Raw genomic sequence first — 24,191 nt, forward strand, 5'->3', positions numbered from 1 at the left:
GGAGCAGGAAGATAGATGGGAGGACAGTTCAATATGGACATGTTGTTCCAGTAGTTTTGAGGCAAAGGGGAGAAGTGATATAGGGCGATAGCTAGATACAGAGGATGGGTCAAGAGAGGGCTTTTTGAGGATAGGTGTGATTGTGGCATGTTTAAAGCTTGAGGGGAAAATGCCAGTTGTTAGTGATAGGTTAAAGAGATGGGTTAGGGTTGGGATGAAGACTGTGGTGAGGTTTGGGATGAAGTGGGATGGGAGTGGGTCAAGTGCACAGGTGGTGAGATGCGATCTTGAGAGTAGAGTGGAGAGTCCGTCTTCTGTAATGGTGGAGAAGTTGGTTTTGGAGGTGGAGGGCTGGGTAGTTGGGAGGAAGGGTTCTGGGGGTTGTTTACTAAAATTGTCTCTGATGTTCTCAATTTTCTGCTTGAAAAATGAGGCGAAGTCTTCAGCTGAGATGAGTGGGGAGGGAGGAGGTGCTGGGGGACGGAGGAGAGAGTTGAAGGTGTTGAATAACTGTTTGGGGTTGTGAGACAGGGAGGATATGAGAGATGAGAAGTAGGTTTGTTTTGCTGTGGCGAGCATGGTTTTGAAAGCAGTGAGGGACTGTTTGAATGCGATGAAGTGCTCGATGGAGTGGGATCTTTTCCATCTGCGCTCAGCAGCTCTGGAAGCTCGCCTCAGTTCTTTTGTCATGCTGGTGTGCCAGGGTTGTCTGTTGATTTTGCGAGCTTTGGTATGTGTGAGAGGGGCAAGAGATTCCAAAGCTGCAGCTATTGTGGTGTTATATAGAGCGGCAGCATCATCCGCATTGTGTAGGGAGCTTATGTCTGTGAGAGGGAGGAGGGATTCAGAGAGTGAGTGAAGATCAAGGTGTTTAAGATTTCTGCGAGGGTGTGAGAGTTTGTGGGGTGGGGGTTGTAGACAAGGAGTGGAAAGGGAAGAGAATGTAAGTAGGTTGTGGTCAGAAAGAGGAAGAGGTGAGTTTGAGAGGTTAGATAGGGAGCAGAGGCGGGTGAGAATGAGGTCCAGTGTGTGACCATCTTTGTGGGTGGCTGTAGAAGACCATTGAGTGAGGCCAAAGGAGGAAGTGAGAGATAGAAGTTTAGTGGCAGCTGAGAGGGAAGTGTCAATGGGGATGTTGAAGTCGCCCATGATGATAGTGGGGATGTCAGCGGCGAGGAAGTGGAGTAGCCAGGTGGTGAAGTGGTCGAAGAAGGTGGTGGCTGGCCCTGGGGGACGGTAGATGACAGCCAGTTGGAGGTTGGAGGGGGAGTAGATGCGCACAGAGTGCACCTCAAAGGAAGGGAGGGTAACAGAGGGTGGCAGTGGGATTGGGGTGAAGGAGCAGTTATCTGACAGGAGAAAACCAACTCCTCCGCCATGCTTGCTGCTGGGGCGGGGTGTGTGAGAAAGGTGGAAGCCACCGTAAGAGAGTGCCGCAGGGGAGGCTGTGTCAGAAGGGGTGAGCCAGGTTTCAGTGATGCCGAGGAAGGAGAGTTTGTTATTGATAAAGAGGTCATGGATAAATGGAAGTTTATTGCAGACAGAGCGTGCGTTCCATAGTGCTCCAGATAGGGAAATTGGGGGAGTGGGGGCAGGATGAATGGGTATGAGGTTACTGTGGTTGCGAGGACGTGTAGAGGATCGTGGCAGGGGATTAGAAATGAATGTGGGGATGTGATGAGGAGGGCCAGGATTTGGGGATATGTCGCCAGCAATGAGGAGCAGCAGACAGAGCGTTAGAAGGTGTGAGCTGGATAGGTCGTGATGTGGCCGTGTGTGCCTGGCGAGAAAGGATTGTATGTGGAGGAATAGTTCTGTGGAGGAGGTGAGATGACTGGGGAGGATGGAGGGAGAAATGACTAGTTCTTTACTGGGTGGAGGGACTACAGGAGATAGGAAGAAATAGAGTAGTATGGGGGTGAATGTGAAAAGAAACCGAAACATTATAGTGGTTTTCTATTCCTTTACCTTCCAGTCAATTCCAGTCCAATTCTAGTCTAATTCATAGCAATTAAAAAACTGCAATTTAAAAATGCAATTTCTAAGATGGTCAGACACGTCTGGTCAGACTCATGGCTATGAATTTATGGGCACCTAAGGGCTCACAGCTGAGAGGGAGGATGTGGGCGTGTGTGTCTAGAGCACATGTTCACAGTTAAGCCAGGTCATAAAGAGGGGGTGGGGTAGATGGCCACTCAGGTATGCAAGCAAGAAGCAAGGGAAGTGAAATACGAATGGATGGAAAAACAATGGGTAAGCAAAGCATACCAGGTGGGAATTATATGCAGTTCACATAAACACACATTGCAGGAAAGGCAGAGTAGATGGACAGCAGCATACCAGGTGGGAATTATATGCAGTTCACATAAACACACATTGCAGGAAAGGCAGAGTAGATGGACAGCAGCATACCAGGTGGGAATTATATGCAGTTCACATAAACACACATTGCAGGAAAGGCAGAGTAGATGGACAGCAGCATACCTGTGGGTAGACAAAACAGCTTGATTAGAGGATACAGGTGGTGATGAGGATGATGAAAGTACAGCAGTGATGAATGCTCAAATGCCCCATGGAATTCTAGTCTAATTCATAGCAATTAAAAAACTGCAATTTAAAAATGCAATTTCTAAGATGGTCAGACACGTCTGGTCAGACTCATGGCTATGAATTTATGGGCACCTAAGGGCTCACAGCTGAGAGGGAGGATGTGGGCGTGTGTGTCTAGAGCACATGTTCACAGTTAAGCCAGGTCATAAAGAGGGGGTGGGGTAGATGGCCACTCAGGTATGCAAGCAAGAAGCAAGGGAAGTGAAATACGAATGGATGGAAAAACAATGGGTAAGCAAAGCATACCAGGTGGGAATTATATGCAGTTCACATAAACACACATTGCAGGAAAGGCAGAGTAGATGGACAGCAGCATACCAGGTGGGAATTATATGCAGTTCACATAAACACACATTGCAGGAAAGGCAGAGTAGATGGACAGCAGCATACCAGGTGGGAATTATATGCAGTTCACATAAACACACATTGCAGGAAAGGCAGAGTAGATGGACAGCAGCATACCTGTGGGTAGACAAAACAGCTTGATTAGAGGATACAGGTGGTGATGAGGATGATGAAAGTACAGCAGTGATGAATGCTCAAATGCCCCATGGAATTCTAGTCTAATTCATAGCAATTAAAAAACTGCAATTTAAAAATGCAATTTCTAAGATGGTCAGACACGTCTGGTCAGACTCATGGCTATGAATTTATGGGCACCTAAGGGCTCACAGCTGAGAGGGAGGATGTGGGCGTGTGTGTCTAGAGCACATGTTCACAGTTAAGCCAGGTCATAAAGAGGGGGTGGGGTAGATGGCCACTCAGGTATGCAAGCAAGAAGCAAGGGAAGTGAAATACGAATGGATGGAAAAACAATGGGTAAGCAAAGCATACCAGGTGGGAATTATATGCAGTTCACATAAACACACATTGCAGGAAAGGCAGAGTAGATGGACAGCAGCATACCAGGTGGGAATTATATGCAGTTCACATAAACACACATTGCAGGAAAGGCAGAGTAGATGGACAGCAGCATACCAGGTGGGAATTATATGCAGTTCACATAAACACACATTGCAGGAAAGGCAGAGTAGATGGACAGCAGCATACCTGTGGGTAGACAAAACAGCTTGATTAGAGGATACAGGTGGTGATGAGGATGATGAAAGTACAGCAGTGATGAATGCTCAAATGCCCCATGGAATTCTAGTCTAATTCATAGCAATTAAAAAACTGCAATTTAAAAATGCAATTTCTAAGATGGTCAGACACGTCTGGTCAGACTCATGGCTATGAATTTATGGGCACCTAAGGGCTCACAGCTGAGAGGGAGGATGTGGGCGTGTGTGTCTAGAGCACATGTTCACAGTTAAGCCAGGTCATAAAGAGGGGGTGGGGTAGATGGCCACTCAGGTATGCAAGCAAGAAGCAAGGGAAGTGAAATACGAATGGATGGAAAAACAATGGGTAAGCAAAGCATACCAGGTGGGAATTATATGCAGTTCACATAAACACACATTGCAGGAAAGGCAGAGTAGATGGACAGCAGCATACCAGGTGGGAATTATATGCAGTTCACATAAACACACATTGCAGGAAAGGCAGAGTAGATGGACAGCAGCATACCAGGTGGGAATTATATGCAGTTCACATAAACACACATTGCAGGAAAGGCAGAGTAGATGGACAGCAGCATACCTGTGGGTAGACAAAACAGCTTGATTAGAGGATACAGGTGGTGATGAGGATGATGAAAGTACAGCAGTGATGAATGCTCAAATGCCCCATGGAATTCTAGTCTAATTCATAGCAATTAAAAAACTGCAATTTAAAAATGCAATTTCTAAGATGGTCAGACACGTCTGGTCAGACTCATGGCTATGAATTTATGGGCACCTAAGGGCTCACAGCTGAGAGGGAGGATGTGGGCGTGTGTGTCTAGAGCACATGTTCACAGTTAAGCCAGGTCATAAAGAGGGGGTGGGGTAGATGGCCACTCAGGTATGCAAGCAAGAAGCAAGGGAAGTGAAATACGAATGGATGGAAAAACAATGGGTAAGCAAAGCATACCAGGTGGGAATTATATGCAGTTCACATAAACACACATTGCAGGAAAGGCAGAGTAGATGGACAGCAGCATACCAGGTGGGAATTATATGCAGTTCACATAAACACACATTGCAGGAAAGGCAGAGTAGATGGACAGCAGCATACCAGGTGGGAATTATATGCAGTTCACATAAACACACATTGCAGGAAAGGCAGAGTAGATGGACAGCAGCATACCTGTGGGTAGACAAAACAGCTTGATTAGAGGATACAGGTGGTGATGAGGATGATGAAAGTACAGCAGTGATGAATGCTCAAATGCCCCATGGAATTCTAGTCTAATTCATAGCAATTAAAAAACTGCAATTTAAAAATGCAATTTCTAAGATGGTCAGACACGTCTGGTCAGACTCATGGCTATGAATTTATGGGCACCTAAGGGCTCACAGCTGAGAGGGAGGATGTGGGCGTGTGTGTCTAGAGCACATGTTCACAGTTAAGCCAGGTCATAAAGAGGGGGTGGGGTAGATGGCCACTCAGGTATGCAAGCAAGAAGCAAGGGAAGTGAAATACGAATGGATGGAAAAACAATGGGTAAGCAAAGCATACCAGGTGGGAATTATATGCAGTTCACATAAACACACATTGCAGGAAAGGCAGAGTAGATGGACAGCAGCATACCAGGTGGGAATTATATGCAGTTCACATAAACACACATTGCAGGAAAGGCAGAGTAGATGGACAGCAGCATACCAGGTGGGAATTATATGCAGTTCACATAAACACACATTGCAGGAAAGGCAGAGTAGATGGACAGCAGCATACCTGTGGGTAGACAAAACAGCTTGATTAGAGGATACAGGTGGTGATGAGGATGATGAAAGTACAGCAGTGATGAATGCTCAAATGCCCCATGGAATTCTAGTCTAATTCATAGCAATTAAAAAACTGCAATTTAAAAATGCAATTTCTAAGATGGTCAGACACGTCTGGTCAGACTCATGGCTATGAATTTATGGGCACCTAAGGGCTCACAGCTGAGAGGGAGGATGTGGGCGTGTGTGTCTAGAGCACATGTTCACAGTTAAGCCAGGTCATAAAGAGGGGGTGGGGTAGATGGCCACTCAGGTATGCAAGCAAGAAGCAAGGGAAGTGAAATACGAATGGATGGAAAAACAATGGGTAAGCAAAGCATACCAGGTGGGAATTATATGCAGTTCACATAAACACACATTGCAGGAAAGGCAGAGTAGATGGACAGCAGCATACCAGGTGGGAATTATATGCAGTTCACATAAACACACATTGCAGGAAAGGCAGAGTAGATGGACAGCAGCATACCAGGTGGGAATTATATGCAGTTCACATAAACACACATTGCAGGAAAGGCAGAGTAGATGGACAGCAGCATACCTGTGGGTAGACAAAACAGCTTGATTAGAGGATACAGGTGGTGATGAGGATGATGAAAGTACAGCAGTGATGAATGCTCAAATGCCCCATGGAATTCTAGTCTAATTCATAGCAATTAAAAAACTGCAATTTAAAAATGCAATTTCTAAGATGGTCAGACACGTCTGGTCAGACTCATGGCTATGAATTTATGGGCACCTAAGGGCTCACAGCTGAGAGGGAGGATGTGGGCGTGTGTGTCTAGAGCACATGTTCACAGTTAAGCCAGGTCATAAAGAGGGGGTGGGGTAGATGGCCACTCAGGTATGCAAGCAAGAAGCAAGGGAAGTGAAATACGAATGGATGGAAAAACAATGGGTAAGCAAAGCATACCAGGTGGGAATTATATGCAGTTCACATAAACACACATTGCAGGAAAGGCAGAGTAGATGGACAGCAGCATACCAGGTGGGAATTATATGCAGTTCACATAAACACACATTGCAGGAAAGGCAGAGTAGATGGACAGCAGCATACCAGGTGGGAATTATATGCAGTTCACATAAACACACATTGCAGGAAAGGCAGAGTAGATGGACAGCAGCATACCTGTGGGTAGACAAAACAGCTTGATTAGAGGATACAGGTGGTGATGAGGATGATGAAAGTACAGCAGTGATGAATGCTCAAATGCCCCATGGAATTCTAGTCTAATTCATAGCAATTAAAAAACTGCAATTTAAAAATGCAATTTCTAAGATGGTCAGACACGTCTGGTCAGACTCATGGCTATGAATTTATGGGCACCTAAGGGCTCACAGCTGAGAGGGAGGATGTGGGCGTGTGTGTCTAGAGCACATGTTCACAGTTAAGCCAGGTCATAAAGAGGGGGTGGGGTAGATGGCCACTCAGGTATGCAAGCAAGAAGCAAGGGAAGTGAAATACGAATGGATGGAAAAACAATGGGTAAGCAAAGCATACCAGGTGGGAATTATATGCAGTTCACATAAACACACATTGCAGGAAAGGCAGAGTAGATGGACAGCAGCATACCAGGTGGGAATTATATGCAGTTCACATAAACACACATTGCAGGAAAGGCAGAGTAGATGGACAGCAGCATACCAGGTGGGAATTATATGCAGTTCACATAAACACACATTGCAGGAAAGGCAGAGTAGATGGACAGCAGCATACCTGTGGGTAGACAAAACAGCTTGATTAGAGGATACAGGTGGTGATGAGGATGATGAAAGTACAGCAGTGATGAATGCTCAAATGCCCCATGGAATTCTAGTCTAATTCATAGCAATTAAAAAACTGCAATTTAAAAATGCAATTTCTAAGATGGTCAGACACGTCTGGTCAGACTCATGGCTATGAATTTATGGGCACCTAAGGGCTCACAGCTGAGAGGGAGGATGTGGGCGTGTGTGTCTAGAGCACATGTTCACAGTTAAGCCAGGTCATAAAGAGGGGGTGGGGTAGATGGCCACTCAGGTATGCAAGCAAGAAGCAAGGGAAGTGAAATACGAATGGATGGAAAAACAATGGGTAAGCAAAGCATACCAGGTGGGAATTATATGCAGTTCACATAAACACACATTGCAGGAAAGGCAGAGTAGATGGACAGCAGCATACCAGGTGGGAATTATATGCAGTTCACATAAACACACATTGCAGGAAAGGCAGAGTAGATGGACAGCAGCATACCAGGTGGGAATTATATGCAGTTCACATAAACACACATTGCAGGAAAGGCAGAGTAGATGGACAGCAGCATACCTGTGGGTAGACAAAACAGCTTGATTAGAGGATACAGGTGGTGATGAGGATGATGAAAGTACAGCAGTGATGAATGCTCAAATGCCCCATGGAATTCTAGTCTAATTCATAGCAATTAAAAAACTGCAATTTAAAAATGCAATTTCTAAGATGGTCAGACACGTCTGGTCAGACTCATGGCTATGAATTTATGGGCACCTAAGGGCTCACAGCTGAGAGGGAGGATGTGGGCGTGTGTGTCTAGAGCACATGTTCACAGTTAAGCCAGGTCATAAAGAGGGGGTGGGGTAGATGGCCACTCAGGTATGCAAGCAAGAAGCAAGGGAAGTGAAATACGAATGGATGGAAAAACAATGGGTAAGCAAAGCATACCAGGTGGGAATTATATGCAGTTCACATAAACACACATTGCAGGAAAGGCAGAGTAGATGGACAGCAGCATACCAGGTGGGAATTATATGCAGTTCACATAAACACACATTGCAGGAAAGGCAGAGTAGATGGACAGCAGCATACCAGGTGGGAATTATATGCAGTTCACATAAACACACATTGCAGGAAAGGCAGAGTAGATGGACAGCAGCATACCTGTGGGTAGACAAAACAGCTTGATTAGAGGATACAGGTGGTGATGAGGATGATGAAAGTACAGCAGTGATGAATGCTCAAATGCCCCATGGAATTCTAGTCTAATTCATAGCAATTAAAAAACTGCAATTTAAAAATGCAATTTCTAAGATGGTCAGACACGTCTGGTCAGACTCATGGCTATGAATTTATGGGCACCTAAGGGCTCACAGCTGAGAGGGAGGATGTGGGCGTGTGTGTCTAGAGCACATGTTCACAGTTAAGCCAGGTCATAAAGAGGGGGTGGGGTAGATGGCCACTCAGGTATGCAAGCAAGAAGCAAGGGAAGTGAAATACGAATGGATGGAAAAACAATGGGTAAGCAAAGCATACCAGGTGGGAATTATATGCAGTTCACATAAACACACATTGCAGGAAAGGCAGAGTAGATGGACAGCAGCATACCAGGTGGGAATTATATGCAGTTCACATAAACACACATTGCAGGAAAGGCAGAGTAGATGGACAGCAGCATACCAGGTGGGAATTATATGCAGTTCACATAAACACACATTGCAGGAAAGGCAGAGTAGATGGACAGCAGCATACCTGTGGGTAGACAAAACAGCTTGATTAGAGGATACAGGTGGTGATGAGGATGATGAAAGTACAGCAGTGATGAATGCTCAAATGCCCCATGGAATTCTAGTCTAATTCATAGCAATTAAAAAACTGCAATTTAAAAATGCAATTTCTAAGATGGTCAGACACGTCTGGTCAGACTCATGGCTATGAATTTATGGGCACCTAAGGGCTCACAGCTGAGAGGGAGGATGTGGGCGTGTGTGTCTAGAGCACATGTTCACAGTTAAGCCAGGTCATAAAGAGGGGGTGGGGTAGATGGCCACTCAGGTATGCAAGCAAGAAGCAAGGGAAGTGAAATACGAATGGATGGAAAAACAATGGGTAAGCAAAGCATACCAGGTGGGAATTATATGCAGTTCACATAAACACACATTGCAGGAAAGGCAGAGTAGATGGACAGCAGCATACCAGGTGGGAATTATATGCAGTTCACATAAACACACATTGCAGGAAAGGCAGAGTAGATGGACAGCAGCATACCAGGTGGGAATTATATGCAGTTCACATAAACACACATTGCAGGAAAGGCAGAGTAGATGGACAGCAGCATACCTGTGGGTAGACAAAACAGCTTGATTAGAGGATACAGGTGGTGATGAGGATGATGAAAGTACAGCAGTGATGAATGCTCAAATGCCCCATGGAATTCTAGTCTAATTCATAGCAATTAAAAAACTGCAATTTAAAAATGCAATTTCTAAGATGGTCAGACACGTCTGGTCAGACTCATGGCTATGAATTTATGGGCACCTAAGGGCTCACAGCTGAGAGGGAGGATGTGGGCGTGTGTGTCTAGAGCACATGTTCACAGTTAAGCCAGGTCATAAAGAGGGGGTGGGGTAGATGGCCACTCAGGTATGCAAGCAAGAAGCAAGGGAAGTGAAATACGAATGGATGGAAAAACAATGGGTAAGCAAAGCATACCAGGTGGGAATTATATGCAGTTCACATAAACACACATTGCAGGAAAGGCAGAGTAGATGGACAGCAGCATACCAGGTGGGAATTATATGCAGTTCACATAAACACACATTGCAGGAAAGGCAGAGTAGATGGACAGCAGCATACCAGGTGGGAATTATATGCAGTTCACATAAACACACATTGCAGGAAAGGCAGAGTAGATGGACAGCAGCATACCTGTGGGTAGACAAAACAGCTTGATTAGAGGATACAGGTGGTGATGAGGATGATGAAAGTACAGCAGTGATGAATGCTCAAATGCCCCATGGAATTCTAGTCTAATTCATAGCAATTAAAAAACTGCAATTTAAAAATGCAATTTCTAAGATGGTCAGACACGTCTGGTCAGACTCATGGCTATGAATTTATGGGCACCTAAGGGCTCACAGCTGAGAGGGAGGATGTGGGCGTGTGTGTCTAGAGCACATGTTCACAGTTAAGCCAGGTCATAAAGAGGGGGTGGGGTAGATGGCCACTCAGGTATGCAAGCAAGAAGCAAGGGAAGTGAAATACGAATGGATGGAAAAACAATGGGTAAGCAAAGCATACCAGGTGGGAATTATATGCAGTTCACATAAACACACATTGCAGGAAAGGCAGAGTAGATGGACAGCAGCATACCAGGTGGGAATTATATGCAGTTCACATAAACACACATTGCAGGAAAGGCAGAGTAGATGGACAGCAGCATACCAGGTGGGAATTATATGCAGTTCACATAAACACACATTGCAGGAAAGGCAGAGTAGATGGACAGCAGCATACCTGTGGGTAGACAAAACAGCTTGATTAGAGGATACAGGTGGTGATGAGGATGATGAAAGTACAGCAGTGATGAATGCTCAAATGCCCCATGGAATTCTAGTCTAATTCATAGCAATTAAAAAACTGCAATTTAAAAATGCAATTTCTAAGATGGTCAGACACGTCTGGTCAGACTCATGGCTATGAATTTATGGGCACCTAAGGGCTCACAGCTGAGAGGGAGGATGTGGGCGTGTGTGTCTAGAGCACATGTTCACAGTTAAGCCAGGTCATAAAGAGGGGGTGGGGTAGATGGCCACTCAGGTATGCAAGCAAGAAGCAAGGGAAGTGAAATACGAATGGATGGAAAAACAATGGGTAAGCAAAGCATACCAGGTGGGAATTATATGCAGTTCACATAAACACACATTGCAGGAAAGGCAGAGTAGATGGACAGCAGCATACCAGGTGGGAATTATATGCAGTTCACATAAACACACATTGCAGGAAAGGCAGAGTAGATGGACAGCAGCATACCAGGTGGGAATTATATGCAGTTCACATAAACACACATTGCAGGAAAGGCAGAGTAGATGGACAGCAGCATACCTGTGGGTAGACAAAACAGCTTGATTAGAGGATACAGGTGGTGATGAGGATGATGAAAGTACAGCAGTGATGAATGCTCAAATGCCCCATGGAATTCTAGTCTAATTCATAGCAATTAAAAAACTGCAATTTAAAAATGCAATTTCTAAGATGGTCAGACACGTCTGGTCAGACTCATGGCTATGAATTTATGGGCACCTAAGGGCTCACAGCTGAGAGGGAGGATGTGGGCGTGTGTGTCTAGAGCACATGTTCACAGTTAAGCCAGGTCATAAAGAGGGGGTGGGGTAGATGGCCACTCAGGTATGCAAGCAAGAAGCAAGGGAAGTGAAATACGAATGGATGGAAAAACAATGGGTAAGCAAAGCATACCAGGTGGGAATTATATGCAGTTCACATAAACACACATTGCAGGAAAGGCAGAGTAGATGGACAGCAGCATACCAGGTGGGAATTATATGCAGTTCACATAAACACACATTGCAGGAAAGGCAGAGTAGATGGACAGCAGCATACCAGGTGGGAATTATATGCAGTTCACATAAACACACATTGCAGGAAAGGCAGAGTAGATGGACAGCAGCATACCTGTGGGTAGACAAAACAGCTTGATTAGAGGATACAGGTGGTGATGAGGATGATGAAAGTACAGCAGTGATGAATGCTCAAATGCCCCATGGAATTCTAGTCTAATTCATAGCAATTAAAAAACTGCAATTTAAAAATGCAATTTCTAAGATGGTCAGACACGTCTGGTCAGACTCATGGCTATGAATTTATGGGCACCTAAGGGCTCACAGCTGAGAGGGAGGATGTGGGCGTGTGTGTCTAGAGCACATGTTCACAGTTAAGCCAGGTCATAAAGAGGGGGTGGGGTAGATGGCCACTCAGGTATGCAAGCAAGAAGCAAGGGAAGTGAAATACGAATGGATGGAAAAACAATGGGTAAGCAAAGCATACCAGGTGGGAATTATATGCAGTTCACATAAACACACATTGCAGGAAAGGCAGAGTAGATGGACAGCAGCATACCAGGTGGGAATTATATGCAGTTCACATAAACACACATTGCAGGAAAGGCAGAGTAGATGGACAGCAGCATACCAGGTGGGAATTATATGCAGTTCACATAAACACACATTGCAGGAAAGGCAGAGTAGATGGACAGCAGCATACCTGTGGGTAGACAAAACAGCTTGATTAGAGGATACAGGTGGTGATGAGGATGATGAAAGTACAGCAGTGATGAATGCTCAAATGCCCCATGGAATTCTAGTCTAATTCATAGCAATTAAAAAACTGCAATTTAAAAATGCAATTTCTAAGATGGTCAGACACGTCTGGTCAGACTCATGGCTATGAATTTATGGGCACCTAAGGGCTCACAGCTGAGAGGGAGGATGTGGGCGTGTGTGTCTAGAGCACATGTTCACAGTTAAGCCAGGTCATAAAGAGGGGGTGGGGTAGATGGCCACTCAGGTATGCAAGCAAGAAGCAAGGGAAGTGAAATACGAATGGATGGAAAAACAATGGGTAAGCAAAGCATACCAGGTGGGAATTATATGCAGTTCACATAAACACACATTGCAGGAAAGGCAGAGTAGATGGACAGCAGCATACCAGGTGGGAATTATATGCAGTTCACATAAACACACATTGCAGGAAAGGCAGAGTAGATGGACAGCAGCATACCAGGTGGGAATTATATGCAGTTCACATAAACACACATTGCAGGAAAGGCAGAGTAGATGGACAGCAGCATACCTGTGGGTAGACAAAACAGCTTGATTAGAGGATACAGGTGGTGATGAGGATGATGAAAGTACAGCAGTGATGAATGCTCAAATGCCCCATGGAATTCTAGTCTAATTCATAGCAATTAAAAAACTGCAATTTAAAAATGCAATTTCTAAGATGGTCAGACACGTCTGGTCAGACTCATGGCTATGAATTTATGGGCACCTAAGGGCTCACAGCTGAGAGGGAGGATGTGGGCGTGTGTGTCTAGAGCACATGTTCACAGTTAAGCCAGGTCATAAAGAGGGGGTGGGGTAGATGGCCACTCAGGTATGCAAGCAAGAAGCAAGGGAAGTGAAATACGAATGGATGGAAAAACAATGGGTAAGCAAAGCATACCAGGTGGGAATTATATGCAGTTCACATAAACACACATTGCAGGAAAGGCAGAGTAGATGGACAGCAGCATACCAGGTGGGAATTATATGCAGTTCACATAAACACACATTGCAGGAAAGGCAGAGTAGATGGACAGCAGCATACCAGGTGGGAATTATATGCAGTTCACATAAACACACATTGCAGGAAAGGCAGAGTAGATGGACAGCAGCATACCTGTGGGTAGACAAAACAGCTTGATTAGAGGATACAGGTGGTGATGAGGATGATGAAAGTACAGCAGTGATGAATGCTCAAATGCCCCATGGAATTCTAGTCTAATTCATAGCAATTAAAAAACTGCAATTTAAAAATGCAATTTCTAAGATGGTCAGACACGTCTGGTCAGACTCATGGCTATGAATTTATGGGCACCTAAGGGCTCACAGCTGAGAGGGAGGATGTGGGCGTGTGTGTCTAGAGCACATGTTCACAGTTAAGCCAGGTCATAAAGAGGGGGTGGGGTAGATGGCCACTCAGGTATGCAAGCAAGAAGCAAGGGAAGTGAAATACGAATGGATGGAAAAACAATGGGTAAGCAAAGCATACCAGGTGGGAATTATATGCAGTTCACATAAACACACATTGCAGGAAAGGCAGAGTAGATGGACAGCAGCATACCAGGTGGGAATTATATGCAGTTCACATAAACACACATTGCAGGAAAGGCAGAGTAGATGGACAGCAGCATACCAGGTGGGAATTATATGCAGTTCACATAAACACACATTGCAGGAAAGGCAGAGTAGATGGACAGCAGCATACCTGTGGGTAGACAAAACAGCTTGATTAGAGGATACAGGTGGTGATGAGGATGATGAAAGTACAGCAGTGATGAATGCTCAAATGCCCCATGGAATTCTAGTCTAATTCATAGCAATTAAAAAACTGCAATTTAAAAATGCAATTTCTAAGATGGTCAGACACGTCTGGTCAGACTCATGGCTATGAATTTATGGGCACCTAAGGGCTCACAGCTGAGAGGGAGGATGTGGGCGTGTGTGTCTAGAGCACATGTTCACAGTTAAGCCAGGTCATAAAGAGGGGGTGGGGTAGATGGCCACTCAGGTATGCAAGCAAGAAGCAAGGGAAGTGAAATACGAATGGATGGAAAAACAATGGGTAAGCAAAGCATACCAGGTGGGAATTATATGCAGTTCACATAAACACACATTGCAGGAAAGGCAGAGTAGATGGACAGCAGCATACCAGGTGGGAATTATATGCAGTTCACATAAACACACATTGCAGGAAAGGCAGAGTAGATGGACAGCAGCATACCAGGTGGGAATTATATGCAGTTCACATAAACACACATTGCAGGAAAGGCAGAGTAGATGGACAGCAGCATACCTGTGGGTAGACAAAACAGCTTGATTAGAGGATACAGGTGGTGATGAGGATGATGAAAGTACAGCAGTGATGAATGCTCAAATGCCCCATGGAATTCTAGTCTAATTCATAGCAATTAAAAAACTGCAATTTAAAAATGCAATTTCTAAGATGGTCAGACACGTCTGGTCAGACTCATGGCTATGAATTTATGGGCACCTAAGGGCTCACAGCTGAGAGGGAGGATGTGGGCGTGTGTGTCTAGAGCACATGTTCACAGTTAAGCCAGGTCATAAAGAGGGGGTGGGGTAGATGGCCACTCAGGTATGCAAGCAAGAAGCAAGGGAAGTGAAATACGAATGGATGGAAAAACAATGGGTAAGCAAAGCATACCAGGTGGGAATTATATGCAGTTCACATAAACACACATTGCAGGAAAGGCAGAGTAGATGGACAGCAGCATACCAGGTGGGAATTATATGCAGTTCACATAAACACACATTGCAGGAAAGGCAGAGTAGATGGACAGCAGCATACCAGGTGGGAATTATATGCAGTTCACATAAACACACATTGCAGGAAAGGCAGAGTAGATGGACAGCAGCATACCTGTGGGTAGACAAAACAGCTTGATTAGAGGATACAGGTGGTGATGAGGATGATGAAAGTACAGCAGTGATGAATGCTCAAATGCCCCATGGAATTCTAGTCTAATTCATAGCAATTAAAAAACTGCAATTTAAAAATGCAATTTCTAAGATGGTCAGACACGTCTGGTCAGACTCATGGCTATGAATTTATGGGCACCTAAGGGCTCACAGCTGAGAGGGAGGATGTGGGCGTGTGTGTCTAGAGCACATGTTCACAGTTAAGCCAGGTCATAAAGAGGGGGTGGGGTAGATGGCCACTCAGGTATGCAAGCAAGAAGCAAGGGAAGTGAAATACGAATGGATGGAAAAACAATGGGTAAGCAAAGCATACCAGGTGGGAATTATATGCAGTTCACATAAACACACATTGCAGGAAAGGCAGAGTAGATGGACAGCAGCATACCAGGTGGGAATTATATGCAGTTCACATAAACACACATTGCAGGAAAGGCAGAGTAGATGGACAGCAGCATACCAGGTGGGAATTATATGCAGTTCACATAAACACACATTGCAGGAAAGGCAGAGTAGATGGACAGCAGCATACCTGTGGGTAGACAAAACAGCTTGATTAGAGGATACAGGTGGTGATGAGGATGATGAAAGTACAGCAGTGATGAATGCTCAAATGCCCCATGGAATTCTAGTCTAATTCATAGCAATTAAAAAACTGCAATTTAAAAATGCAATTTCTAAGATGGTCAGACACGTCTGGTCAGACTCATGGCTATGAATTTATGGGCACCTAAGGGCTCACAGCTGAGAGGGAGGATGTGGGCGTGTGTGTCTAGAGCACATGTTCACAGTTAAGCCAGGTCATAAAGAGGGGGTGGGGTAGATGGCCACTCAGGTATGCAAGCAAGAAGCAAGGGAAGTGAAATACGAATGGATGGAAAAACAATGGGTAAGCAAAGCATACCAGGTGGGAATTATATGCAGTTCACATAAACACACATTGCAGGAAAGGCAGAGTAGATGGACAGCAGCATACCAGGTGGGAATTATATGCAGTTCACATAAACACACATTGCAGGAAAGGCAGAGTAGATGGACAGCAGCATACCAGGTGGGAATTATATGCAGTTCACATAAACACACATTGCAGGAAAGGCAGAGTAGATGGACAGCAGCATACCTGTGGGTAGACAAAACAGCTTGATTAGAGGATACAGGTGGTGATGAGGATGATGAAAGTACAGCAGTGATGAATGCTCAAATGCCCCATGGAATTCTAGTCTAATTCATAGCAATTAAAAAACTGCAATTTAAAAATGCAATTTCTAAGATGGTCAGACACGTCTGGTCAGACTCATGGCTATGAATTTATGGGCACCTAAGGGCTCACAGCTGAGAGGGAGGATGTGGGCGTGTGTGTCTAGAGCACATGTTCACAGTTAAGCCAGGTCATAAAGAGGGGGTGGGGTAGATGGCCACTCAGGTATGCAAGCAAGAAGCAAGGGAAGTGAAATACGAATGGATGGAAAAACAATGGGTAAGCAAAGCATACCAGGTGGGAATTATATGCAGTTCACATAAACACACATTGCAGGAAAGGCAGAGTAGATGGACAGCAGCATACCAGGTGGGAATTATATGCAGTTCACATAAACACACATTGCAGGAAAGGCAGAGTAGATGGACAGCAGCATACCAGGTGGGAATTATATGCAGTTCACATAAACACACATTGCAGGAAAGGCAGAGTAGATGGACAGCAGCATACCAGGTGGGAATTATATGCAGTTCACATAAACACACATTGCAGGAAAGGCAGAGTAGATGGACAGCAGCATACCTGTGGGTAGACAAAACAGCTTGATTAGAGGATACAGGTGGTGATGAGGATGATGAAAGTACAGCAGTGATGAATGCTCAAATGCCCCATGGAATTCTAGTCTAATTCATAGCAATTAAAAAACTGCAATTTAAAAATGCAATTTCTAAGATGGTCAGACACGTCTGGTCAGACTCATGGCTATGAATTTATGGGCACCTAAGGGCTCACAGCTGAGAGGGAGGATGTGGGCGTGTGTGTCTAGAGCACATGTTCACAGTTAAGCCAGGTCATAAAGAGGGGGTGGGGTAGATGGCCACTCAGGTATGCAAGCAAGAAGCAAGGGAAGTGAAATACGAATGGATGGAAAAACAATGGGTAAGCAAAGCATACCAGGTGGGAATTATATGCAGTTCACATAAACACACATTGCAGGAAAGGCAGAGTAGATGGACAGCAGCATACCAGGTGGGAATTATATGCAGTTCACATAAACACACATTGCAGGAAAGGCAGAGTAGATGGACAGCAGCATACCAGGTGGGAATTATATGCAGTTCACATAAACACACATTGCAGGAAAGGCAGAGTAGATGGACAGCAGCATACCAGGTGGGAATTATATGCAGTTCACATAAACACACATTGCAGGAAAGGCAGAGTAGATGGACAGCAGCATACCTGTGGGTAGACAAAACAGCTTGATTAGAGGATACAGGTGGTGATGAGGATGATGAAAGTACAGCAGTGATGAATGCTCAAATGCCCCATGGAATTCTAGTCTAATTCATAGCAATTAAAAAACTGCAATTTAAAAATGCAATTTCTAAGATGGTCAGACACGTCTGGTCAGACTCATGGCTATGAGCAAATAGTTAACTAGCAGGGACTTAGCTTCTGCTGGAGTAGACAGGTCACCAGAAAGATCCAAGAGCGAACTGAACCAGTACAAGAACATTGACAGCTGGCATGGAGTAACGATCTGAGTGGAGTTAAATAGAGCAGCCAGCCACAGAATAAACTACGTCACCTGTGGAAGGAACCTCAGAAGCAGCAGCTCCACTCACAGCCACCAGAGGGAGTCCATGGACAGAACTCGCCGAAGTACCATTCATGACCACAGGAGGGAGTTCGATAACAGAATTCACAACACCCTGCATCCACCACATTAACCCAGTGTGCCGTGATGGACACGTAACGTCCCTGTCCATGCCTATTGGTCCATTCATCTGTTGTCAGGTGCACCCTTGTACTCGCAGATTGCTTGAGTGCATGGACGATGCGGTCTTTTACATGCTGGTGGAGGGCTGGGATGGCTTTTCTTGAAAAGAAGTGTCGACTGGGTAGCTCGTAGCGTGGTTCAGCGTAGTCCATCACGGCTTTGAAAGCTTCGCTTTCAACTAACTGGTAGGGCATCTGTTTTGAATTCTGCTCTTGGGTTCCCTCCAGTGGTTGTAGGTGAGAATGCAGTTGTCTCTAAGTCGCAGTCCTGGCCAGGTGTATCTGATGATTGCAGTTCTGACTGGGAAATTTAGGTGTGCAGGATTCATTAGTCCTTGCCAGTTGTCAAGGTTTCTTCTGAAGTGTCTGTTTCTTCTGCTCAGCTGTCAATTCAGCAAAGATAAGTGTCTGGTTTTTGTTTCTGTGACACACATGCAGTGTGCTTATATTTTGTGCTATTCATTTGTTTTTCTCTTGTCCAGCTTAGACTGTGTCAGTGTTTTCTCAGTCTTGTTGGATTCTCTGGAGATGCAGATATACGCTCCACATCTTTAGTTAGATGGTGGAGTTTTGTATTTTCTGCTGTGGATATTTTTGGAAGGATTTTTAATACTGACCGCTTAGTATCCTGTCCTATCCTTTCCTATTTAGCTAGTGTGTGCCTCATTTGCTAAATCCTGTTTCCTGCCTACGTGCGTCTTTTCCTCTACTACTCACAGTCAATATTTGTGGGGGGCTGCCTATCCTTTGGGGTTCTGCTCTGAGGCAAGGTAGATATTCCTATTTCCATCTATAGGGGTATTTAGTCCTCCGGCTGTGTCGAGGTGTCTAGGTTTTGTTAGGCACACCCCACGGCTACTTCTAGTTGCGGTGATAAGATCAGGGTTTGCGGTTAGTATAGTCACCACCTATTCCAGTGAAAGTTTTCATGCTGCTCCAAGGTCACCTGATCATAACAGGCATCCTCTCTAATGAGATTAGTCTAGCAATGTGGGCGTTCAAAGCCTGTGTACGCGGATGAGTACTTCCTTTTCCTAACGAGAGTCTCATGTAGGGTGAGCTGGACTGGAGAGCTTCAGATCGTGGAACTAGCAAGGGTGCCGGTGGACATGGTAGACTGAGAGAGGGTTGGAGATGGTATTCTTGCTGGTGCCCTACTAGCTTCATGGGCCGAGGGTGCTACAACCTTAAGGGACGTTTGGTAGTGAGTCCAGGCTTGCAAATGCATGGTAGTTAAATGTCTACGCATGCAACTTGTATTTAGACTTTTAAGATTCTGACCTCTGCTTAAGGTAGTTGAACATTTTTGACAGATGACTTTGCGCTGATCATTTGGATGTTGTTTAAAAAAAATGCCAGACCGCACTCTTTCTACTATCAGATACCTTTTCAGGCATTGCAGACTGAGCTTCTTTAACCGGATGTCCACGCTGTCCTACAACTGGTTTTGGTTTTGCCAAGCGTTTTTGGCCAGATACGGGCCTGGCAGATGGATCCTGTTGCGATGTTGATGCCTTCTGCGGCTCCTCCTCCTCCGCTTCAGAGCTACTGCCGCCCGCACCCTGTTCCCCCAATGGCTGCCAATCGGGGTCAAAAACTGGGTCATCTATGACCTCCTCTTCTATCTCGTGTGCAACTTCGTCTGTGTCACCGTGTAAGCCGGTGGTATAGCGTTCGTGACGGGACACCATAGTCTCATCAGCGTCTGATTCTGGATCAGTACACTGCAAGGGCAATGTTGTGGTCTGAGTCAAAGGAACAGCATAGTAATCTGGCTGTGGCTGTGCATCTGTGCACTCCATGTCCGATTCAACTTGTAATGGGCATGGCCTGTTAACTGTTTCACTTTCTAACCCAGGAACGGTATGTGTAAAGAGCTCCATGGAGTAACCCGCTGTGTCGCCTGACGCATCCTTCTCTGTTGTTCTTGGTGAAGAAGACAAGGAAGCGACTTGTCCCTGACCGTGAACATCCACTAACGACACGCTGCTTTTACATTTAGCAGTTTCAGAAGGAGGCGAAAGAGCTAGAGGCTGAGTCAGCAAGGAAAGCCAAAACTTGTTCTTGCTGCTCCGGCTTTAAAAGCAGTTTTCCTACTCCCAGAAAAGGGAGCGTTTGAGGCCTTGTGTAGCCAGACGACGAACCTGGCTCAACAACTCGAGACTTAGGTGCTATATTGCTTTTCCCACGACCACCTGATGCTCCACCACAGCAGAGGGCGCCTCACCGCAAATGAAGGTAAATATAGGTCATTGACCTACCTTACCTTCATTCCCCGGGGTTTTGCAGCCAGGAGCACCGCTGCATTAACAGAGCTCCTGGCTGCAAAATATTTTAACCCCTTCAGATGGATTTACATCGTGGGACGTTACAGATCTTCGGAAGGTATGTATATTGTTGGTTTATTATTTTTTCTTTGTTACAGAGCGAGGGTCTTCAGATGGATTGAGCATGGAATAAATTATTACAACAACCTTTGTTTTTATTTCATTAAAATAATTTTTAATAATGTGTTTGTGTTTTTTTTAACCCTTTACTAGTATTGGATTAATAATGGATAGGTGTCATAATTGATGCCTCTCCATTATTAATTTGGCTTAATGTCGCCTTACAATAGCAAGGTGACATTAACCCTTCATTACCCCATATCCCACCGCTACACGGGAATGGGAAGAGAGTGGCCAAGTGCCAGAATAGGCGCATCTTCCAGATGTGCCTTTTCTGGGGTGGCTGGGGGCAGATGTTTTTAGCCAGGGGGGGGCCAATAACCATGGACCCTCTCCAGGCTATAAATATCTGCCCTCAGTCACTGGCTTTACTACTCTGGCGGAGAAAATTGCGCGGGAGCCCACGCCAATTTTTTCCGCCATTTAACCCTTTAATTTAATAGCTAGAACGGCCAAATTTTGCATATACACACTACTAACATTAGTAGTGTGGAATATGCAAAAAAAAAGGTGATATGAGATGGTTTACTGTATGTAACCATGTCTCATATCACGTCGGGTTTAGAAAGGAGATAGCAAAAGCCGGTAATTGAATTACCGGCTTTAAAGCTATCTAGCGCTGTATGAAGTAATAACATATATACATATGTGTCTCACTGACACATATATATACAGGTCCTTCTCAAAAAATTAGCATATAGTGTTAAATTTCATTATTTACCATAATGTAATGATTACAATTAAACTTTCATATATTATAGATTCATTATCCACCAACTGAAATTTGTCAGGTATTTTATTGTTTTAATACTGATGATTTTGGCATACAACTCCTGATAACCCAAAAAACCTGTCTCAATAAATTAGCATATCAAGAAAAGGTTCTCTAAATGACCTATTACCCTAATCTTCTGAATCAACTAATTAACTCTAAACACATGCAAAAGATACCTGAGGCTTTTATAAACTCCCTGCCTGGTTCATTACTCAAAACCCCCATCATCGGTAAGACTAGCGACCTGACAGATGTCAAGAAGGCCATCATTGACACCCTCAAGCAAGAGGGTAAGACCCAGAAAGAAATTTCTCAACAAATAGGCTGTTCCCAGAGTGCTGTATCAAGGCACCTCAATGGTAAGTCTGTTGGAAGGAAACAATATGGCAGAAAACGCTGTACAACGAGAAGAGGAGACCGGACCCTGATGAAGATTGTGGAGAAGGACCGATTCCAGACCTTGGGGGACCTGAGGAAGAAGTGGACTGAGTCTGGTGTGGAAACATCCAGAGCCACCGTGCACAGGCGTGTGCAGGAAATGGGCTACAGGTGCCGCATTCCCCAGGTAAAGCCACTTTTGAACCATAAACAGCGGCAGAGGCGCCTGACCTGGGCTACAGAGAAGCAGCACTGGACTGTTGCTAAGTGGTCCCAAGTACTTTTTTCTGATGAAAGCAAATTTTGCATGTCATTCGGAAATCAAGATGCCAGAGTCTGGAGGAAGACTGGGGAGAAGGAAATGCCAAAATGCCTGAAGTCCAGTGTCAAGTACCCACAGTCAGTGATGGTGTGGGGTGCCATGTCAGCTGCTGGTGTTTGTCCACTGTGTTTCATCAAGGGCAGGGTCAATGCAGCTAGCTATCAGGAGATTTTGGAGCACTTCATGCTTCCATCGGCTGAAATGCTTTATGGAGATGAAGATTTCATTTTTCAGCACGACCTGGCACCTGCTCACAGTGCCAAAACCACTGGTAAATGGTTTACTGACCATGGTATTACTGTGCTCAATTGGCCTGCCAACTCTCCTGACCTGAACCCCATAGAGAATCTGTGGGATATTGTGAAGAGAAAGTTGAGAGACGCAAGACCCAACACTCTGGATGAGCTTAAGGCCGCTATTGAAGCATCCTGGGCCTCCATAACATCTCAGCAGTGTCACAGGCTGATTGCCTCCATGCCACGCCGCATTGAAGCAGTCATTTCTGCCAAAGGATTCCCGACCAAGTATTGAGTGCATAACTGAACATTATTATTTGTTGGTTTTTTTGTTTGTTATTAAAAAACACTTTTATTTGATTGGATGGGTGAAATATGCTAATTTATTGAGACAGGTTTTTTGGGTTATCAGGAGTTGTATGCCAAAATCATCAGTATTAAAACAATAAAAGACCTGACAAATTTCAGTTGGTGGATAATGAATCTATAATATATGAAAGTTTAATTATAATCATTACATTATGGTAAATAATGAAATTTAACACTATATGCTAATTTTTTGAGAAGGACCTGTGTATATGTGTATATATATATATATATATATATATATATATATATATATATATACCTATTCTATGTGTACACATTTATTCCACCTATTCTACTGTAAGCTGTCAGTGTGATTTTACTGTACACCGCACTGAATTGCCGGCTTTTCTCTCTAACACCGCTGCGTATTTCTCGCAAGTCACACTGCTGGTCCGTGTGTAATCCGTATTTTTCTGGCTTCCATAGACTTTCATTGGCGTTTTTTTTGCGCAATACGGTGACAAACGCAGCATGCTGCAATTTTCTACGGCCGTAGAAAGCCGTATATTGCTGATCAGTAAAATACGGCAGATAGGAGGAGGGGCATAGAGAATAATTGGGACGTTTGTTAGGCATGTTTTACGGATTTTATGCGCTCATACGTCCGTAAAACTCGCTAGTGTGACGCCGGCCTTTGAGTATATTTTCTGTGGCAGAAAGTGGCTTGAAGAGATATAACGAAACAAAAAAAAAAGGGACTGTCCTACAATTGCTATCTCCCTGCAGTAATCTCAGCAATGTATGGCAGGCAGCAATAACAAGGAGTGGACTGCTGCACAAAAAAGTCAAAAGTGTGGACAAATAAACAAGAAAGCTGTGCAGAAAGGAAGGCTCAACAGGATTTGTGCTTTGAAAAAAGCAGTTGGTTTGCACAGCGGTGTACAAACAGCAATGCAGCTATCAGGGAGCCTTCTAGGGCAGCCCAATGAGCTACAGTGCTGAGGAAAACAAAAATGTAGCCTCCACTGTCCCTGCTAAGAAAAGCTGGTGTAGAACAGTGGAAATCGCTACAGCACAAGCGGTTTGGGGGTTAATGTACCCTGCCTAACGCTATCCCTGCTTCTGACGAAGCGGCAGCAACCTCTCCCTATGCTCAGATCAGCAGCAGTAAGATGGCGGTTGGCGGGAACGCCCCTTTATAGCCCCTGTGACGCCGCAGAAAGCAAGCCAATCACTGCAATGCCCTTCTCTAAGATGGTGGGGACTGA

This window comes from Ranitomeya imitator, chromosome 1 (assembly GCF_032444005.1).
Source record: "Ranitomeya imitator isolate aRanImi1 chromosome 1, aRanImi1.pri, whole genome shotgun sequence".
Taxonomy (NCBI): Eukaryota; Metazoa; Chordata; class Amphibia; order Anura; family Dendrobatidae; genus Ranitomeya; species Ranitomeya imitator.